The sequence below is a fragment of the Schistocerca cancellata genome, chromosome 11 (genome assembly GCF_023864275.1).
Source record: "Schistocerca cancellata isolate TAMUIC-IGC-003103 chromosome 11, iqSchCanc2.1, whole genome shotgun sequence".
Lineage (NCBI taxonomy): Eukaryota > Metazoa > Arthropoda > Insecta > Orthoptera > Acrididae > Schistocerca > Schistocerca cancellata.
The window spans coordinates 28,700,643-28,721,171 of record NC_064636.1 but is presented as its reverse complement, the minus strand read 5'-3'; positions in this window follow the sequence as shown (position 1 = coordinate 28,721,171).

Here is a 20,529-nt window from a genome sequence, read left to right as displayed (position 1 = left end):
ACCCTGTCTTTCCACAACTGACCAGAACATGAAACAGATAATCAGATGCACTAGATGAAACTGTAACAAAACTTAGAACGCAAAACTACAATTAATGCCTCACAAAAGTGCTTCATAACCTGTTGTCCATTGATTGCAACTGAGATGAATTTGCTTACTGTTCAGTTGCATTGAGATGAAATCAAATGGGGTTAATGCTGGAGTGAAGTTAACCAAAAAAGACCGAAAAATTAAAAAATCTTTAATATTAAGTATCTGTGCATTGCTGATGGAAATTATTATATTTTAGTTAGTATATTTACCACTCAAAAATTATTAATTCGTGGCAATCAGTAAATGTTTAGTATTACAAACCTCTTATCTTAATACTTATCATTTTCTGAAGAACTGATTTGTAAACTTTTTACAGTAAACTACAACTTTTACTTTCATAACTGACATAAAATGACTTATGTATGGTATGTCATGAATTGACTCTTCATGTTTTGACAAATAGAGCAATAATTAAAGTTAGTCTATTATACGTAACCTGTTTCTACAAGAGCAAAACCTTGGTGGAAGTGGAGTGAAGCTGACCACCTGAGAAACCTGGGGTGAAGTTGACCATCTTCTCTTGTACCATTCTTTTATAAACAAATATTCATGAATGTGTCAAGAATATGTGGCAGTGGATGCAGTAATTGTCTATAACAGTTGTGGGGTGAGAATATCATGCTTGCAAGTGTCTGTTAACTTATGAATTTTTTACTTAGTGTGCAGTTCTGTTTTTTTTGCATTATACAGATGAGAGTGTAAAAGTTATCAGTGTGAAAATGCAACATGTGTACAAAAATAATCAATTGAACTGACGAAACATAGCCCCGATGTTTTAGAACTGTGTCTCAGATAAATTTTAAATGTAAAAATAAACATTAACAGGGCTAGCCAAGTGTAAAATATTTCCAAAGGAACCCTGATAAACATGATTCGTATTAGTCATAGTAAAACAGAAGATGTCCAGCCAGTCTTTAGTACTAAAGAAGAAGAGTGTCTTACTGATGGAAATTCTCAATTGTACAAACTGGTGATTTCAGCTATGGACCTTTGGTACACAGCAAAAGCTTTCCTTTGCATTCCTGCTCCCAGAAAACATTGTAACAGTATGTGGCGAAGGTTTTACAAAATTCCAAGAACAGATAGGAGTTAAATTTCTTCGTAGAAATGAGGCTCATTTTGTATAGTCTGTAACTGGTGATACTGACAGAATTGAAGTGTTTGCTTAACTCAATAATTGGAAGAAGGGCCTTCTATGATTGTAGTTGATATGTTGGGGTTTCATGTACAGTGAACACATTTTTGTTTGTGTTTCATTTGAATATCATAAGCAAGTTTCTGATCACATTTTCTGGCCTTAAATTTTATTTTCATGTTGTTCTGAAATTAATATTAAAATTTAATTACATACCAGTTTTATTTTTCGGTTTTTGATAGAGACTCAGAGCAGTTAGTCACCCTAGAGTCATAAACAGTGCACAATTACCACATAACATCACCACTCAAATTCAACCCCAGGTTGGGGTGAAGTTTAGTGATAGAGTAAGAAAAATTCGCATCTGTTGCATTGAAAGGTGACCAAGGCCACAAATTTCATTACACAACTTAATAGCCATACTCTGAAAGCAAACCAATATTTTAATTTTATTGGTTTTAGACATTTAAATCCAAGATCAAAAATTCATCATTGTTACCCTATTTCATGGCTGTAAAATTTTCGACGAATCCTTTGCTGAAAATTCAACTGAGAATGTAAAATTTCAGCAGTACTTTAAGTCAACCATTGTAATTTCAAGCCCTTTTAGAGAACAATTCAGAAGACTTTATTGATTTATTATGCAGCAAGTTGTCTCCTTTGGTTCAGCACAGCTTCACTGAAAAGCAGCAGGGATTTTTTCTTAGCTTCACGAAATAAAATATGAAAAAAAATCAGAATTCTTTGTTACCTTGCCTTTTTCTGAAAATTATGTTCTTGTCCTATATAATGCAGCACTGAGCAACCACTAGGCAAGCTAACTGGCCACAGTCCATCACCTTGTTATGTATTTCAAAGAAGAAAACAAAGTTGCACATGTTATTTATGTAACTGTTTCAAATTACCTAGGAAACAACACAATTACTATGTACACTTCTCAAAAGAAATAAATAACGTTTGTGACTGACAAATTTCAAAACATTCCAAACAAGTTTTTCGATTCTTTAGGTGGGTCTGCTACCAGTTTGAAAACGAAAACGTAAACCTCAGTCTCAAAAAAAAAAATGGCTCTGAGCACTATGGGACTCAACTGCTGAGGTCATTAGTCCCCTAGAACTTAGAACTAGTTAAACCTGACTAACCTAAAGACATCACAAACATCCATGCCCGAGGCAGGATTCGAACCTGCGACCGTAGCGGTCTTGCGGTTCCAGACTGCAGCGCCTTTAACCGCACGGCCACTTCGGCCGGCTCCTCAGTCTCAGTTTCATAAACAAGATTTTAAAGTCAAACTCGAGTGGCACTTTTTTGACACAGCACATGGCAAAGGGGTTTCTGGCGGATTTAGGGGCATTGTAGAGAGACTGGCATCTCATCCCAGTTTGCAAAGACCCTAAGAAAAATGAAAACCCCACTATAGCTTTCTGAGTGGGCAACACGAAACATTAGCAATGTAGGTATTTTTATTCAACACAAGATGACTATGTTGAATCTGAATAATTCTTAAAAAATCGCTGTAAATGACTATTGTCTGTCAATAGAACGCGCTAATACCATGCATTATTATACAATTTACACCAAAAATATTGGTGAAAATTTTTTTCAATGGTGTGTTGCGATAAGGGAAGTCTCTAAATCTCCTCATAAACTTAAAATAGTAATTCTTTCAGGGTACATTATTGTTATCTCTCAAGCAAACTGTAGACTCCAGTATGGTTTACAGAAAAGTTAAGGGACTGATGAAGTAAAAATAACTTTTCTTAATCCAAATGGCCACTTTACATGCTTCTCATATCCAATGAAGACTGATTTTTTGTAGGTCCCAGTAATGGAAGTTGTGATGAAAGTGAATTTTGTGACTCCCACTGGGAAAACTTACATTCCATTTGAAAATGATGTGTGCCAAACAAATGAAGTCTTCCTAAGCTGAAAATAATAAACAGACCTTATTATTTAATAGTAAGCTTTAGTAGTGACTTCGATGAATCTCTGTTGACATCAATGTTCATATTTATATTAATGAACATACTTTATTGGTGTTGTACTCGTTAACTTGAGTTCACAGATGAGTCAATGGAAATGAAGCTTCAGACTTCATTCTTTCACCAATGAGGCAAAAACATCCCAGATTTATATTTTTCCTTGTGATTAACTATGCTACTAACTAATTTTCAAAAAATTAAAATTTTAAAATATGTACTTCTGAAAAAAGCAAAAATGAAAATTTGATTTTGAAAAACATTTTCATATCTCAACCTACGTAGTGTTGTATAACATATGGAAGTATGTGATTAACACTGTAACGTGATACCTATCCCAAATCAGTTGCTGACTTAGAAAAGCTTCTACAGCAGTTCCAAAAAGTGCTTTTCTTTTAAGAGTCAATTTATCATAACTTCATACCTCTGTAATTCAAAAACGAGTTGACATAACTCAGTTAATTTTAATATTTCCCCTAGTGTATACCAACAGTACACCTTTGCCAAATATCAAGAAAAGCTGTGTGTTTCTGTGTTGATTTGATATCGAATTACACTACATGTTTGTTGAAAGCAAGCATGTTGGTGAATCCTTTACTGATAATTTGTGTTACAGTGCAATTCTATGCAGTGCATGGGGCTCAGAGATCTGACTGGTATCGTATTAAATGTGGAAATATGGAACAGTATTTGTAAATTTACGTCTATCTTCACTCATTATACAATCTAATGTATTAAAATTTTACTTCTCGTAGCAGTGTAGACTTATGAGTGAAGTATTTGTTTCACTTACATGAATTTATCTGTTGTCAAACTATCGACATTAGTTCTTAATATTGTGTGAAATTTACCCATATACACTAAATTTTCTATTATAAGTAAAATTTTTGTTTAACATTCTGTATTGAAGTACCAACATTTTTCATGTTGAGAATCCTCATCTGCTTTTAAGGACTCAATTGACATTTGTTTTTCAAAGTTTCAGTTAAACAAGCTGTATAACATCGACAGACAAGATATAACGCCAAATTTTTCTTGCATGGTGATGTATGCGCATTTGGATCAGTATGAAGCTACATTTTTTTTGTTTAAATTTGTACATATGTTTATGCAATTTAATCATTTCTGCGTGGAAACATTGAGTTTAGAAAGGTCTTCACTTAGTTTGTGTATTATGCTGAAAATAAATACTTTTTAAAAAATTTCTTCAAATTCCTTTGTATATATTTCTGATATTAATTTCACCAATTTGTTGTGCAAACTTACATCGATAAATGCAATACCTTTCGATATGTGTGTTAGCATTAGCTGATGGGACTCCAATATTATCAGCATGTTACATTAAGCAGTTGTGATGGTTTACCAATTGTGAAGGTTTACCAATTGTATTCTTTTAACCTCATGCTGCTCAGTATATTTTGCTCTTTCTTTTGAATGTAAACAAAGCAAAAGTACTGTAACTATTTCATTGACAATATGATTTGTTATTTTTGGGAAGAATGATAGGTTTCAAAAGAGTAGGATGAAGTATTAACCCTTTAACTGCTCTGGACGTGTTAATGTGCACGCCTTTGCACCTGTCCCTGCTCTTGTGTGCTCTGAACGTGTTTACGCACACCACCAGTCTGTCTACCTGGTTCTCTGAAAATGTCTACACATAGACACATTCAGAGTATGAGGTAGAAATACTGGTGGCGCACGTAAACACATTCAGGGAACACAGGGACAGATACACGCGTTAACACGTCCAGAGCAGTTAAAGGGTTAAGTTGCTTGTAGCTTCTGTGTCGTAAAGTACAACCTTTTTCAGTCAATTTGTAATCTTTACATGACAACATATTGCAAGATCTTTTATCATCTGCTTTAAAAAGTTAATAACAGATGAACTGTTAATGTTTTTTCATGAACTGTCAATAATACAAGGTTTGAATGAAAAGTAATTCCTCCACCTTTGTAACTCTTAAACAGTTGGTAGCATTGGTATGCAGTAGGTGCTGGCTTGTTCTGTAACATTTTCTTTATAACTACAGTTGGTGGGAAGCCTTAGCATTGAACGTTTGTGTTTTTACAGTGTAAAGTACAGAACCCTGCACAGATGGTCAATCAGAGCAATTTAAGCAACATGCAGTAATTGAATTCTTGACAGCAGAAGGTGTCACCCCAAAGGAGATTCATCAGAGAATGAAAGCAGTTTATGGTGATTGTGTTGATGTGAGTACCGTGTGTCATTGAGCGAGTAAGTTTAAAGATGAGGCGGAAACATCTGACCTCTTACATATACATTTCACCACCACATACTTATCTTAATCTGCTGTCTTCCTGTAGAACTGATAACAATTCGTAGCTGCTTTATTAACTTTGGTGTTTATTATGCTGTGTTTTATATAAAAAAGTGTGTGACATTCTGTTTATTTACACACACTATGCAATTTACAAAATCAGTCTACATCACATAAATATACTAATTTGCTTTGATTGTCTAACCCTCCACAATTATATCAAGTGATTTCACTTAATTGCTCTATTGGCCTCAGCAGGTTGCATAATTGCTTGAATTCACAGGCATAGTTGCACAGACAAACATGACAGATCTACCTGAATGTGCGAAATGATGTCGCTATCATCATTGTTATCTTCTGTGAAAGTACACGTATTATCGTTTTTTCATTTTCGTTTGCTTTTATTTTCCATTCTGCAGACATGGCAGCCTCATTGTTTTCTTCAGTTCCTGTGAAGTTAGTTGTTTCTTCTTCTGTATTTCATTTGCTGAAGCTACAAGAATTCAAGGTCCTAAACCAGTTTTAGCGCTCTAAAGTAAAAATATCAGTGGCTTGTATATGTTTGATGCACAATCACTCCTCCAGATGTACTTCATTTGTAATAAATATACTTACTCATATTTATTACAAGGGGATTTCCTCACAATGAATTATCATTCCTGGAAATGGAAAAAAGAACACATTGACACCGGTGTGTCAGACCCACCATACTTGCTCCGGACACTGCGAGAGGGCTGTACAAGCAATGATCACACGCACGGCACAGCGGACACACCAGGAACCGCGGTGTTGGCCGTCGAATAGCGCTAGCTGCGCAGCATTTGTGCACCGCCGCCGTCAGTGTCAGCCAGTTTGCCGTCGCATACGGAGCTCCATCGCAGTCTTTAACACTGGTAGCATGCCGCGACAGCGTGGACGTGAACCGTATGTGCAGTTGACGGACTTTGAGCGACGGCGTATAGTGGGCATGCGGGAGGCCGGGTGGACGTACCGCCGAATTGCTCAACACGTGGGGCGTGAGGTCTCCACAGTACATCGATTTTGTCGCCAGTGGTCGGCGGAAGGTGCACGTGCCCGTCGACCTGGGACCGGACCGCAGCGACGCACGGATGCACGCCAAGACCGTAGGATCCTAAGCAGTGCCGTAGGGGACCGCACCGCCACTTCCCAGCAAATTAGGGACACTGTTGCTCCTGGGGTATCGGCGAGGACCATTCGCAACCGTCTCCATGAAGCTGGGCTACAGTCCCGCACACCGTTAGGCCGTCTTCCGCTCACGCCCCAACATCGTGCAGCCCGCCTCCAGTGGTGTCGCGACAGGCGTGAATGGAGGGACGAATGGAGACGTGTCTCTTCAGCGATGAGAGTCGCTTCTGCCTTGGTGCCAATGATGGTCGTATGCGTGTTTCGCGCCGTGCAGGTGAGCGCCACAATCAGGACTGCATACGACCGAGGCACACAGGGCCAACAACCGGCATCATGGTGTGGGGAGCGATCTCCTACACTGGCCGTACACCACTGGTGATCGTCGAGGGGACACTGAATAGTGCACGGTACATCCAAACCGTCATCGAACCCATCGTTCTACCATTCCTAGACCGGCAAGGGAACTTGCTGTTCCAACAGGACAATGCACGTCCGCATGTATCCCGTGCCACCCAACGTGCTCTAGAAGGTGTAAGTCAACTACCCTGGCCAGCAAGATCTCCGGATCTGTCCCCCATTGAGCATGTTTGGGACTGGATGAAGTGTCGTCTCACGCGGTCTGCACGTCCAGCATGAACGCTGGTCCAACTGAGGCGCCAGGTGGAAATGGCATGGCAAGCCGTTTCACAGGACTACATCCAGCATCTCTACGATCGTCTCCATGGGAGAATAGCAGCCTGCATTGCTGCGAAAGGTGGATATACACTGTACTAGCGCCGACATTGTGCATGCTCTGTTACCTGTGTCTATTTTCCTGTGGTTCTGTCAGTGTGATCATGTGATGTATCTGACCCCAGGAATGTGTCAATAAAGTTTCCCCTTATTTCAATTTCCAGGAGTGTATAAACCATTAAACACAGTCGCATATTTGCTGTGGTGTCATGTTCATCTAAGTTTCTTAATATTTCTATCAGGCAATCATTCCTTTTCTATGGGTATGCGACCTCTGATGTCTAATGTTTAATACCCATACAGATCATTAAACAATTTTCTTACAATATTTTATGATTTTATCGGTAGCATCACTCATTACTAGGACATAGAGTCCAGTAGCATTTTAGTCTAATTGTTCATTTTTCAACTAATCAAATACATTCATGTCAGAACGCAAGCATTTCTCTCCATGCTCATAGTACATTAGGAAATCACTGGACATGGCTATACCACATTCATTGTTATGAGACCAGTTACCGCGTCAAACAGCTTCAGCATTTAGACCTGCTGCCAAACCACAGGAATTAAATATTTTAAGCATTTAACAAGTATTTGTTGTCAAGCATTCAGTAATCAGTTACCTATCTTCCAGTCTTGGAGGAAAGTGTACAAAACTTATCCTTGTATTAATCTTCATTAAAGTAACATATGAAACATATTAACAAATTCAGGTAAATTCATCTACTTTGCTACTTTGTAGAAACTTTGAATCTAATGGTATAAACTTACTCCTCTGTGTATACTCAGTCGCTACTGTGACTCTGAATGTCCATCATGCTTAAACTTCATAGCCAAGGGTGTATCCTCCTTGGTTCACTTCCCTCCCCCCACCCTCAACAAAAGTTATATAGCTAACATCCAGCTCCACATGGAAAAAGAAATAACTCATCTAGGTTCTGCAGTCTACTTGCTGGCTGATATTTGTTAATTTCTGTTGTTTTCGCCTTGAGGGGTTTTCTAAAAAACCAGCTTTAGGATGTGAAATCGCTATAATTTTGTATAGACATTTATAACAGTGCTTGTTTCTTTCTCTAATTATGAACTGTGATGAAAGAATTTCACTAGCACCATATCATTGAATTTAGAATTAAGCCAAAATAACATGCATTCATATATCCACTACTGATGCAAGTGCATGTAAAGTAAGGGGCTCTACACCTCATGAAAATCTTCTTCTCTATGGGAAAACACCATTGAACATTAATTATTATGCAAATTACTACGCATTAACATCAGAACATGTGAGAGTGCACTTAACTTTAATCTTATACTTTGTCACTGAACCAACGAGTATATTAAGCATCTATATTTTTTTGCAGCAGCTGACAAAAAATTGAATTATCGACAATTTTTATAACATTACACAGTGACTCAAATTCATTTTAACATTATAATCACTATTCTCCTCCTCCAGAAATAAACAGATGTATAGATAATGCCATTGCCTCAAGTAAGTAAATAAAAGTAAAAATTTATAAGAATTTAACCAATGTTATAAACTAAACAGAAATGCCTCCAGTTCAGATACTGGTTTTTGAGAGGCACACTGCATCAGTCATGCCCTGGGGTGTTGTCTGCATAAAATAATCAAACCACCCCTGGGAACTAGACAATAAACAAATCTTAAATCTAGGCATCTGACTCTTTTACTGAACAGCAAACTGCTTGCTCTTTGGCATCAAATATCTAGATAAAATAACATGTCTAAAATGATCCAGCATGGACTACTAATAAACCTTGTAATTTCTAAACATAACAAAGTGCATGATATTTTATGTAAAACACTTTGACAGAATAATGCTGCATTAAAATACATAGTCTTTGTACTTCAATATATCCCATCTCCCCTAAGCCCCAGGGCTTAAATCTTCATCAGCATATGCATTAAATTTTAAGTACCATTCAAAGCCTGGTTTAGTACACTCCAGTGGGCATGTAAATGTTTGCTTAAAATCTACTTCATAGGAAGGTGTTAATTCAGAAATTTATGCCATTATTCCATCAACAGCCTCCTCCAGTTTCTTCCTGTTCTTATCTATCTGTGCCATAGTATCCACTCTTAGATTATGTACCTTCTCAGAGATTCCTTCCTTTGTCTTAGATTATACATTCCAAATTTTCTGTAGTTCACTCTGTTCTATCTGTTCCCACATTAGAATAAGGTGTATTACAGATGATTCAGTCTTTTCTCACAATTTATTATTGACTAGGCCAACTACACACTCCTCCAAACTCCATATGTAGAACTTAAAATAGTGGTTATAACTGAATCTTTGCTTTGCGCCAACGCTCTCAACTTTACTTGGGAGCCTGACATTTGATTCTGTGTTGTGTTACATTCCTGCTCAGTTAATTCTTTTAATTGTCTCAAGTCTTTGTTCACATCTCTGAATTGCTTATTAGCTTTATGTCAAACTGAATCGCACTGGTTGAATATTCCCGAATTTAGCTCCTGTGGTAAGATGGAACATTTTGTCTATGACGGCAATATTCTAGTTCAGGTTTCTTCCTTTTCCTTATGTGACTCATTCATCTGTGTTGTAACACCCTCCTCATAGGTCAAACAGTTTAGAAATGGTGGAATTGTTTTTCCTTACATTACCTCCTGTACCTCATAGGTTGCAGATGATAGTTGAAAATGAAGTTCAACTCTCCAAAACCAAAAGGGGCCGTGGATTGTCAGTCAATACAAGATTCAGAATTGTGAGTAAGATGTAAAGAGAAAATACGTTGAATGTTACATTAGAGGCAGAAACAGGTGAGAAAAAATTGGAAATCTGTGGTAAGTTCCTATGGGACCAAACTGCTGATGTCATTCCCTAGGCGTACACATTACTTAATCTATCTGAAACTAACTGATGTTAAGAACAACATACATACCCATGCACGAGGGAGGACTCGAGCCTCAAATCGGGGAGCCACACAAATTGTGGTAGCACTCCTCAGACAGTGTGGCTACCTCGTGCGGCATTAGGTGAGACATGAAGTACACCAGTGTAGAACAGTGCCCTTTGTTGTAACGCCTGTGTTGTTCCACTGGGTCATTACCATGCTATCTAGTGGCAAAATAAAGACTGATTGAGAGCTAAGACTAACTTTCAACAGTAACTGCCGCACTTTGTGAAATGAAGTTTAATCAGAACAGGTTGATGAGAGTGCTGAAATAAAGAGGTGAGCAATGGAATCGAGACTGAGCTACAGCTGCCAGCTGCACTAAGTCCTTCACAGGACTCGGTACCACATCAGATGAGCTGCCAGTCAACTATTGCGTGAGAGCAGTGAGCTGCACCGTCCACACAGCCATTTTGAGACATGTCACAGTGACGTGAGCAGGGCATGGTCTAACTGGATGTACACAACACTGAGGGAAGCAGCACACAAGAGTATCCTTGTGCAACCACCACAGCTATGTGTGGAGCCTTGCAAGTGGTTTGCCATTGCTGCAAAAAAATGGTTCAAATGGCTCTGAGCACTATGGGACTCAACATCTTAGGTCATAAGTCCCCTAGAACTTAGAACTACTTAAACCTAACTAACCTAAGGACATCACACACACCCATGCCCGAGGCAGGATTCAAACCTGCGATCGTAGCAGTCCCGCGGTTCCGGACTGCAGCGCCAGAAGCCATTGCTGCATCAATGCCCATGGCCTACATAGGCTGTTCATCTTACTAGCATGAAGTGACAGCCCAGTGGCATCAGGTGGAAGCTGCCACCAATTCATAGGCCCCAGCCAGGCTTAGAGAGAGAGCCATGCCTGCCTCACTATGCCATGCATGAAATTCAGTAAAACTCTTTGTAACTGATAATTGTGTTTGCTTACAGATTCCTTCATTCGTGTGACCATATCTCTGACACTACAGAGTTGTATCAGGAGAGCTGACGTCCCACAATGGACAGCAGAGGAGTGCCACCCCTACAGTGTATCATACAAGTCGCAACTGATTGTCATCAGTGTGAGAGACAGTTTCTACTCTTATTTTGTGATATTCATGAGGCTGGAATTTAGGGGATGTAATTATATGAGGGTTATGTGTACAAGACCAGAGGAGATGGCTAACATGTCACAGTTTAAGGGCAATTTTAGAGACGAATGTTAAGGGGTTACTGTTTGTTGTACTCAGTGTACTAGAAGGAGATTATGGAGTTTGTTTGGTAACCTTGTCCCTTGCGCTAAAACTGTAGCAGTTAATTGATTTACATACAGTTATTTCCGGCATGTAGCTAGACAGTGTAGGGAGTCCAGGTGGCTCACGATAAGACAGAAGAAGGGGGTTGATAGACTACTATGGAACTACCTGATTTATCCATATTAGTTTTGCTATTTTTCTGTTTTTGTCTGAGTCGAGAAAATGAGTGAGGTCGAAGCATCAGAAAAGTCAGAGATGAAGTTGCCGCCAAAGAGGAGACTTTGCAGTTGTTACTGAATTAAGTAATTCAGTTAATTGTGGATAATGTGCTTGTAAATAATGCTTCAGGAAGCTCAAGAAAATTGGCTGTGTTTGAACAGTTTATTTCTTTACTATCAGTTTTGATCAGTGGCCATCATCTGGCACAAAACCTCAGTGTACAAAACGTCATAAAGACACAAAAGTACAAAACGTAAGTTATGAAAATTGGCTAACACAAATCACACACCACGTACGTGGAACCATAAAATCGCATTAGCTGTCACTTTCTTGAACCATAACACAGAACAGTAATTTTCCCACAATAGCAACCTTCGTCATGTACACACAACAAGATATGTGTAGTGTGGACACAGCATGAGGGACAGTAGTACTCATATCCTTAAAGGTAACACCACAGAAATGTCCTGTCGATATGAACAATGACACACAAAGATAATTTTAAGATGAAAAGCAAGCATAATTACGATTACAGTAAAGACACAGGTAATATTTGTAAGAAAGTGGATAATACACTGAACGGCCAAAGAAACTAGTAAATACATGCGTATTCAAATACAGAGATATGTAGACAGGCTCTGAATACAGCATTGCGGTCGGCAACGCCTATAGAAGACAACATGTCTGGCGCAGTTGTTAGATCGATCACTGCTGCTACAATGGCAGGTTATCAAGATTTAAGTGAGTTTGAATGTGGTGTTATAGTCGGCACATGGACAATGAGACACAGCATCTCTGAGGTAATGCTGAAGTGGCGATTTTCCCCTACAACCACTTCACAAGTGTGCTGTGAATATCAGGAATCCAGTAAAACATCACATCTTCGACATCGCTGCGACTGGAAAAAGATCTTGCAAGAACGGGACCAATAACATTGTTCAACACGACATAAGTGCAACCCTACCGCAAATTGCTGCAGATTTCAATGCTGGGCCATCAACAAGTGTCAGCATGAGAACCATTCAACGAAAACATATCGATATGGGCTTTCAGAGCTGAAGTCCCACTCGTGTAACCTTGATGACTGCATGCCACAAAGGTTTGTGCCTTGCCTAGGCCCATCAACACTGACATTAGACTGTTGATGACTGGAAAAATGTTGCCTGGTCGGATGAGTCTTGTTTCAAACTGTATCAAGCAGATGGACATGTACAGGTATGGAGACAACCTCATGAATCCATGGACCATGCATGTCAGCACTGGACTGCTCAAACTGCTGGAGGCTCTGTAATGGTGTGGGGTGTGTGCAGTTGGTGTGATACGAGACCCTTTATATATATAGATATGACTCTGACAGGTGACATGTATGTAAGCTTTCTGTCTGATCACTTGCATCGATTCATGTGCATTGTGCATTCCGACGGGAGTTTAAACACTTCCACTGGCCACCAAACTCCCCAGACATGAACATTATTGAGGATATCTAGGTTGCCTTGCAACATGCTGTTCAGAAGAGATCTCCAGCCCCTCATACTCTTAAAGATTTAGAGACAGACCTACATGATTCATGGTGTCAGTTCCCTCCAGCACTGCTTCAGACGTTAGTCGAGTCCATGCTATGTTGTTCTGTGGCACTTGTGCATGCTCACATGGTCCCTACACGATATCAGGCAGGTGTACCAGTTTCTTTGGCTCTTCAGTGTAGTATGACCACTTAATCCCAAGTATGAATTACAAAAAAATGTAAATTTTTAAAAAAAAATAATGTTATATGGACTTCACAATGTACTAACTGCTTAATATGAGTTAGAGGATAATAATGTAAATAACGTAACCTGTGACAAAAACCTTTGAAATATAATTGAAACAAAAGTGGTAGTAGTATATGTGATATATAGTTTCTTAGTACAGTATGCAATTCAGTGCATCACAAGTCCCAACATACAGGGACTCAGGAACAAAGGATTAAGGTTGAAGTTCCCATTGTATTAATGAGAAGCTAAAGCATTGTGGATATAAGAAAAAATTAATGAAGGCGAAACTATACATTGTACACAGTGTTAAAACTCAATAGCTTAATAAAGGGTGCCTTAGTGATAGTATGGGGAAAATCTGTCAATAAAATAAGTGTTATTTAATGTCCAAGTGTGTGGTTAATATATTTTACCACATAACATCTAACTTATAGTAAAACAGGAATTACATGGAAAACATTTCCCATAAGAGATCAGTGCACAAGGTCAAATGTGTCAGATCAATATGTAATTTAAGGGAAACAGCAAATGAGCTTATAATAGTTATACAAAATCAGGGAAAATCAGGTAATCTGGTTTAGGCAACTGAACATTGTACAGATGGGACAAAGTGTGTGACCAACAAATGGATAACTTCGGTAGTGGATTTTGGGAAATGACTGTATATCGAAAAACTATAAATTAAGTTTTCAACCATTGCAACTCAGTGAAACCCTTAAGTAACTGATGGTCAATGTTATGCAATGGTGATGGGAGACATTGTCACAGCAGAGACAAGAATATTTCAACTCTAATGGGCCATACAGCCACTACAAAGCAATCCTATGAAATACTATAATATAAAATCTCATATGTTACAGGATGGACCAGAAGGGGTTATGCAACTTATCAATGTGAACCATACATAAAGGTATCAGAGTAAAATGTTACAATAAAATTACCATTAAATACATGAAGCGTTGTATACATACATGAGAACAGACAAGTTTGAATAATATAAAATCTCATATTGTACCAGGGGAGCAGAAGGGTAATATAATGTACGAATCTGAACCAGATGTAACAGTATCAGACTAAAATGTATCAGTAAAATTGACAAAACTTACGTAAAGGATATTACATGTAAATGAGAATGGACGAACCTGATTGACGATTATCACAATTACCAAGCAGTGCTCTATCATAATGATATGAGGTCATCGTAACAGAAAGACCTAAAAGTAAACAAATGTGAAAAAGGATAAAATGACATGCAGAGATTACCTCAAAACATGTAAAATCTACATTTTAACCTAACTGAGGTAAGAAGACTAAGTCATGAACATACCTTATTACTGGGAGAAGAACCAAAGAAACTGGTACACCTGCCTAATATCGTGTAGGGTCTCCGCAAGCACGCAGTACTGCCACAGTAGGACATGGCATGGACTCGACCAGTGTCTGAAGTAGTACTGGAGGGAAATGACACTAAGGATCCTGCAGGGCTGTCCATAAATCAGTAAGAGTATGAGGGGGTGGAGATCTTCTCTAAACAAAGCTTTGCAAATGTCTGGGGAGTTTGGTGGCCAGCGGAAGTGTTTAAACTCAGGAGAATGTTCCTGGAGCCAGTCTGTAGAAATTCTGGACGTGTGGGGTGTCGCATTTTCCTGCTTGAATTGCCCAAGTCCTTCAGAATGCACAATGGACTTGGATGGATGCAGGTGATCAGACAGGATGCTTACGTGCATGTGACCTGTAAGGGTCACGCGTAGATCTATCAGGAGTCTCATATCACTCCAACTGTACACATCTCACACCATTACAGAGCTTCCACCAGCTTGAACAGTCCCCTGCTGACGTGCAGGGTCCATGGATTCATGAGGTCGTCTCCATTCGCATACACATCCGTCAGCTCGATACAATTTGAAACGAGATTCGTCCGTCAAGGCAGCATGTTTCCAATCATCAACAGTCTGATGTCAGTGTTGACGGGCATAGGCGAGGCGTAAAGCTTTGTGTCATGCACTCATCAATGGTACATGAGTGGCCCTTCGGCTCCAAAAGCCCATAGTGATGATGTTTCGTTGAATGGTTCTCATGCTGACATGTGTTGATGGCTCAACATTGAAATCTGCAGCAGTTTGCGGAAGGGTTGTATTTCTGTCATGTTGAGCGATTCTCTTCAGTCATCATTGGTCTCATTCTTGCAGGATCTTTTTCCAGCCACAGCGATGTTGTAGTTTTGATGTTTTACTGGATTGCTGATATTCATGGCACACTCCTGAAATGGTCGTATGGGACAATCCCCACTTCATCGCTACCTTGGAGATGCTATGTCCTCACGTTCAAATTCACTTAAATCTTGATAACCTAGCATTTTAGCAGCAGTGACTGATCTAACTAGTGCACCAGACACTTGTTGTCTTGTATACAGGCGCTGCCGACCACAGCGCCGTATTCTGCCTGTTTGAATATCTCTGTATTTGAATACACATGCCTATACCAGTTCCTTTGGCGCTTCAGAGTAATATTGAGGAGCGAAGAGGGGGAAGATGTAGGAAGGATTGGGAATAGTGATGAGGAGAAGGGAGCTCCATAATTGATATCCTAATTAGAAATGTAGTAGATACTGATGATGCAAAAATTAAAACACAGAAATGATAAAAGACAAGTCAGCACATTCGAGTACTGGTTATATTAACCCCTTCTGTTCCTCCTGTCAAAATACGAGTCTTTGTAGTTTACAATTTATAATATTTAATATCGCCTTGCAACTATTCAAGTTTGGCTATAATCATTTATGTATACTATCCTTTATCTATTTCTTGGTAATTTTCTTGTTAGATTTTGCTCTGCTACCATTATCTATGATTCATATGGGTAAGTTATATTACTCCTCCTAGTCCACCCCATAAAATATGATATTGTATATCACGATATTTAACACGATCGCGGTGACTGACGCTTATAAGCGTTTCCGCGATCAACAAGCCAGTGCGGGTAACTCTTATAAGCAGAGCGTTCGCTAGCTGAGTACTCAGTTTAGTTTGTTCGGCTGCGCCCTTGTGTTAATACAAGCAACCAACGAAATATCACGTAACGTTTTCTTGTTTGCAGTTGTGTGTTTTCGACTTTAGTCGCCTGTATTGTGCATTGTTTGCAATGGCGGCGAATCAACCGACACTGGGGTCTTCTACTTCGAAAAAGACTAGAAATTGTGAACAATATATTGACCATGAGTCACTGAGTGTATTAGAAGATAGTTACGTTGAGTTCAGAGGGGATGAACCAGAGGGGGTGGCTGGAATTTGGAGACTGCAGAAACATACCATAGTGATGACAGTGTGGAAGCAGAACTGTCGAATATGTTTCGGAACAGTTCGGAATCGGACGATATGGACGACGACGATGAGGAAATTGCCGACGATTAAGAACCCGCGCTCGCAGAAGTAAGCAAACCAGGCGCGACTTGGCATATAGAACCACATGGGATGCAGTATTTTCCGTTTACAAAAGCAGAATGTTTGCAGATAAATCTTGCTGGCAATACGCCAACGGGTTTCCTTAGGCTACTGGTTACAGATGACACACTGCAGATCGTAGCTGATGAAACGAATGGTAACGCACGCAGTATACAGAGGGGTCCAAAAAAATGTATCCTTTGTTTAAAAGTCCATAACTGACAAACTAATTGACGGAGTTGTCTCATCTTTGGCAGTGTAATAGTTTGTAGTTCCGGCAATCGCCACACAAGCGTTGTATTGCGTTGTTTTGTTTTGTCAGCTGACAGTCGCCAGATAGTCAGTGTTTTGTTCTTAGTTGCACCTAGTCACTCGAGTAAACATGGCTGACGCAAGGCTTAAATTCGATGAAAGGAAGTCAGTTTTGAAGTGGTATTTTAAGTACGAAAACATTAATGAGGTTCAACGGCAATGGCGAAATGAGTATCAAACAGAGCCACCGACAAGTTTAACGATTCGTCGTATTCGAGACTAATTTGAAGCCGAAGGCTGTGTTAAAGATGTACACAAACAACGATCTGGACGACCTGTAACAGTAACAAGTACAGCTCAAATGGCTCTGAGCACTATGGGACTCAACTTCTGAGGTCATCAGTCCCCTAGAACTTAGAACTAGTTAAACCTAACTAACCTAAGGACATCACACACATCCATGCCCGAGGCAGGATTCGAACCTGCGACCGTAGCGGTCACGCGGTTCCAGACTGCAGCGCCTAGAACCGCACGGCCACTTCGGTCGGCAACAGGTCCAGCTAACTCCCGTCGTGTGCTACAATTCACTCGCTCACCACAGAAGTCTGAGAGACAGTGTCTCAATGAAACTGGAGTGAGTCGCTCAAGTGTTCGGCGAATTTTGAAGAGAACAACGTGGAAGTGCTACCTCCCACGATTGCTACACACAGTGAACGAGGACGACCCAGATCGTAGAATGGAGTACTGCGAGTGGTGTACTAACATGGTGTGCGACGATGAAGTGTTTGCAGAGATGATTGTGTGGTACGAAGAGGCGCAGTTCAAATTCGATGGTACAGTAAATAGTCGCAATTGCGTCTACTGGGCCGCCGAAAATCCGAACGTCCATGTAGACAAAGCCGTGAATTTGCCAGGAGTAAATATGTGGTGTGGGTTGTCTTACCGGGGCTTGATTGGGCCATTCTTCTTTGACGGCACAGTCAACGGTGAGATGTACCTTCAGAAGTTTCAGACATCCATTTTACCTACCATGCGAGACTTGTATGGAGACGGAAGAGTTCACTTTCAACAAGAATGTGCCCCACCAAAATTGTGTTAGGGCGTATCTCGACGAAAATCTACCGGGAAGATGGATAGGCTGTGGAGGTGCTGTGGAGCATCCACCACGTTCCCAAGACTTAACTTCTCTGGACTTTTACCTGTGGGGAACACTAAAGGACCTCGTTTATCGACAAAAGCCAAGCACATTGGATGAAATTCGAGAATGAATCGTACATTCGTGTGCAAATATCCAACTGAACTCGTTCCATTCAGTAGTTAGTGCTGCAGTTCGGCGGCATCGTTTGTGTGTGGATGTCAATGGTGACCGTTTCGAACACCTACAGTGATATCTTTATGTTGGACTTTAAGCTACACTTTCACCAAAAATGAGACAACTCCGTGAATTAGTTTGCAAGTTATGGACTTTTAAACAGGGGATACATTTTTTTGGACCCCTCTGTATTTTCGAGAGAAAATACGAAACAGGGCTCTAGGATTAGTAATTGAAAACATGGAAGTGTAGGAGAAATACTAGCCTTCCTGGGTATTTCATTACTTATGGGTAATGCTCAGTTACAAGACTACTGGAAGAACGACCCACTGTTAGAAATAGAGGAACAGCGATGAGTATGGGCAGAGAAGATATGTGCTCATCTTATGCTCACGGCATTTCGCGAAAAATCTAGTCAGGAGACCCGAAAGAAGATGATTGACTACATAAGGTACGCCCTATATTGAATTATTTTAACAACAGAATGTGTTACGTGTATTATCCAGGTAGGGATCTATCTTTAGATGAATCAATGATTCTTTGGAAGGACGATTGTCATTTAGGCAGTATATAAAGAACAAAAGGAATAAATATAACATCAGATTGTACATGCTAAATAATCCAGACGGTTTCGTAAAGAAATGCGCTGTATACATGGGGATGCTTGGTGATATGGGGGGAAAGGACATGCTGGAAAGATAGTATTTTTACAACAACTTTGCTTTAGCTAAAACCCTGTTGAATGCAAAAACACTTTGCACTGGGCCACTAAGGGTAAATAGGCGAAATACCCCTAAAGACGTGGTATGTGCAAAACTGTGGAAAGGAGACACTATCGCACGATATTCGGACGGCGTTGTGATCGGCAAATGGAAGGATAGACGAGAGGTCTCCTATATTTCCACAGAATATCCTAATACAATTGTACGTGTGCCGAATGCACGCCAGTCTCAAAACCACTGCCAGTTATCAAATATAATAGTTGTATGACTGGGGCCGATAGGCAGGACCAAATGTTGTATTATTTATGTGAACAAAAGACTATCCGCTGGCCAAAGAAACTATTCTTCCATGTAGTTGATATGCTAATGTTCAATTCACATTACCTACATAATAAATTCTCAGGGCATAAAATGACGGTGTATGATTATACAATACAAATAATAGAGAGAGTATTGCCACCAATGGACGTTATAGAAGGTGTGCCTAACAAATACTGTAAAGACACACATATTGTGCAAAAGTGGGATGCAACTGAAGGGAAGAAGCAAGTTATGAGGAAGCGTTGTACACCGTGTGTGTAATGGGGCAAGTGTACGGGTACACCATATGTGTGCATAACGTGTCCAAACAAACGTGGATTCTGTTTGAACTGCTGTACAATTACACATCCGTAAAATGTAAATGTCGGGTAGACCGTTTGCCTTGTGCAAGTTTTCCGATTTGACGCCACTTCAGCGATTTGTGCGTCGATAGGGATGAAATGATGATGATTAGGACAATACAACACCAAGTCCCTGACCAGAGAAATCCTCGTCCCAGCCGGGAATCGAACCTGGGCCCTTAGGATTGACATTCTGTTGCGCTGACCAGTCAGCTTCTGGGGGGCGGACGTACACATCTGTAATGTAATAGGATTTTCAGAGGAAGATCTGTTCGTGTTTGATTTGTAAAGTGTTTGTATTTGTTTTATTTGATAGCCAAGTAAAATGTTGTTACATTGATTGCTCAGAACATGAGGTTTCTGTATAGTATGTGGACTTATTTGTGGTTTGCTATAAAAACGTTACCTCTACACCTTGCAAACTTATTTGTTATATGGGACTGGGTTTCCATAGCAACACATTTCAGATGTTTTTTTCCCCGTTTGATAAATTTTTTGGCGTTTCCAGACTCTAATTCTTTCTCAATGGAGTGGATTTATCGCTTGTTTGAATTGCATTTTCTTTCCAGTTTGCAATAAAATCAATAAATCAGAGGCGTTGTTAGAATTGTTTGCAATAAATGCATATGACG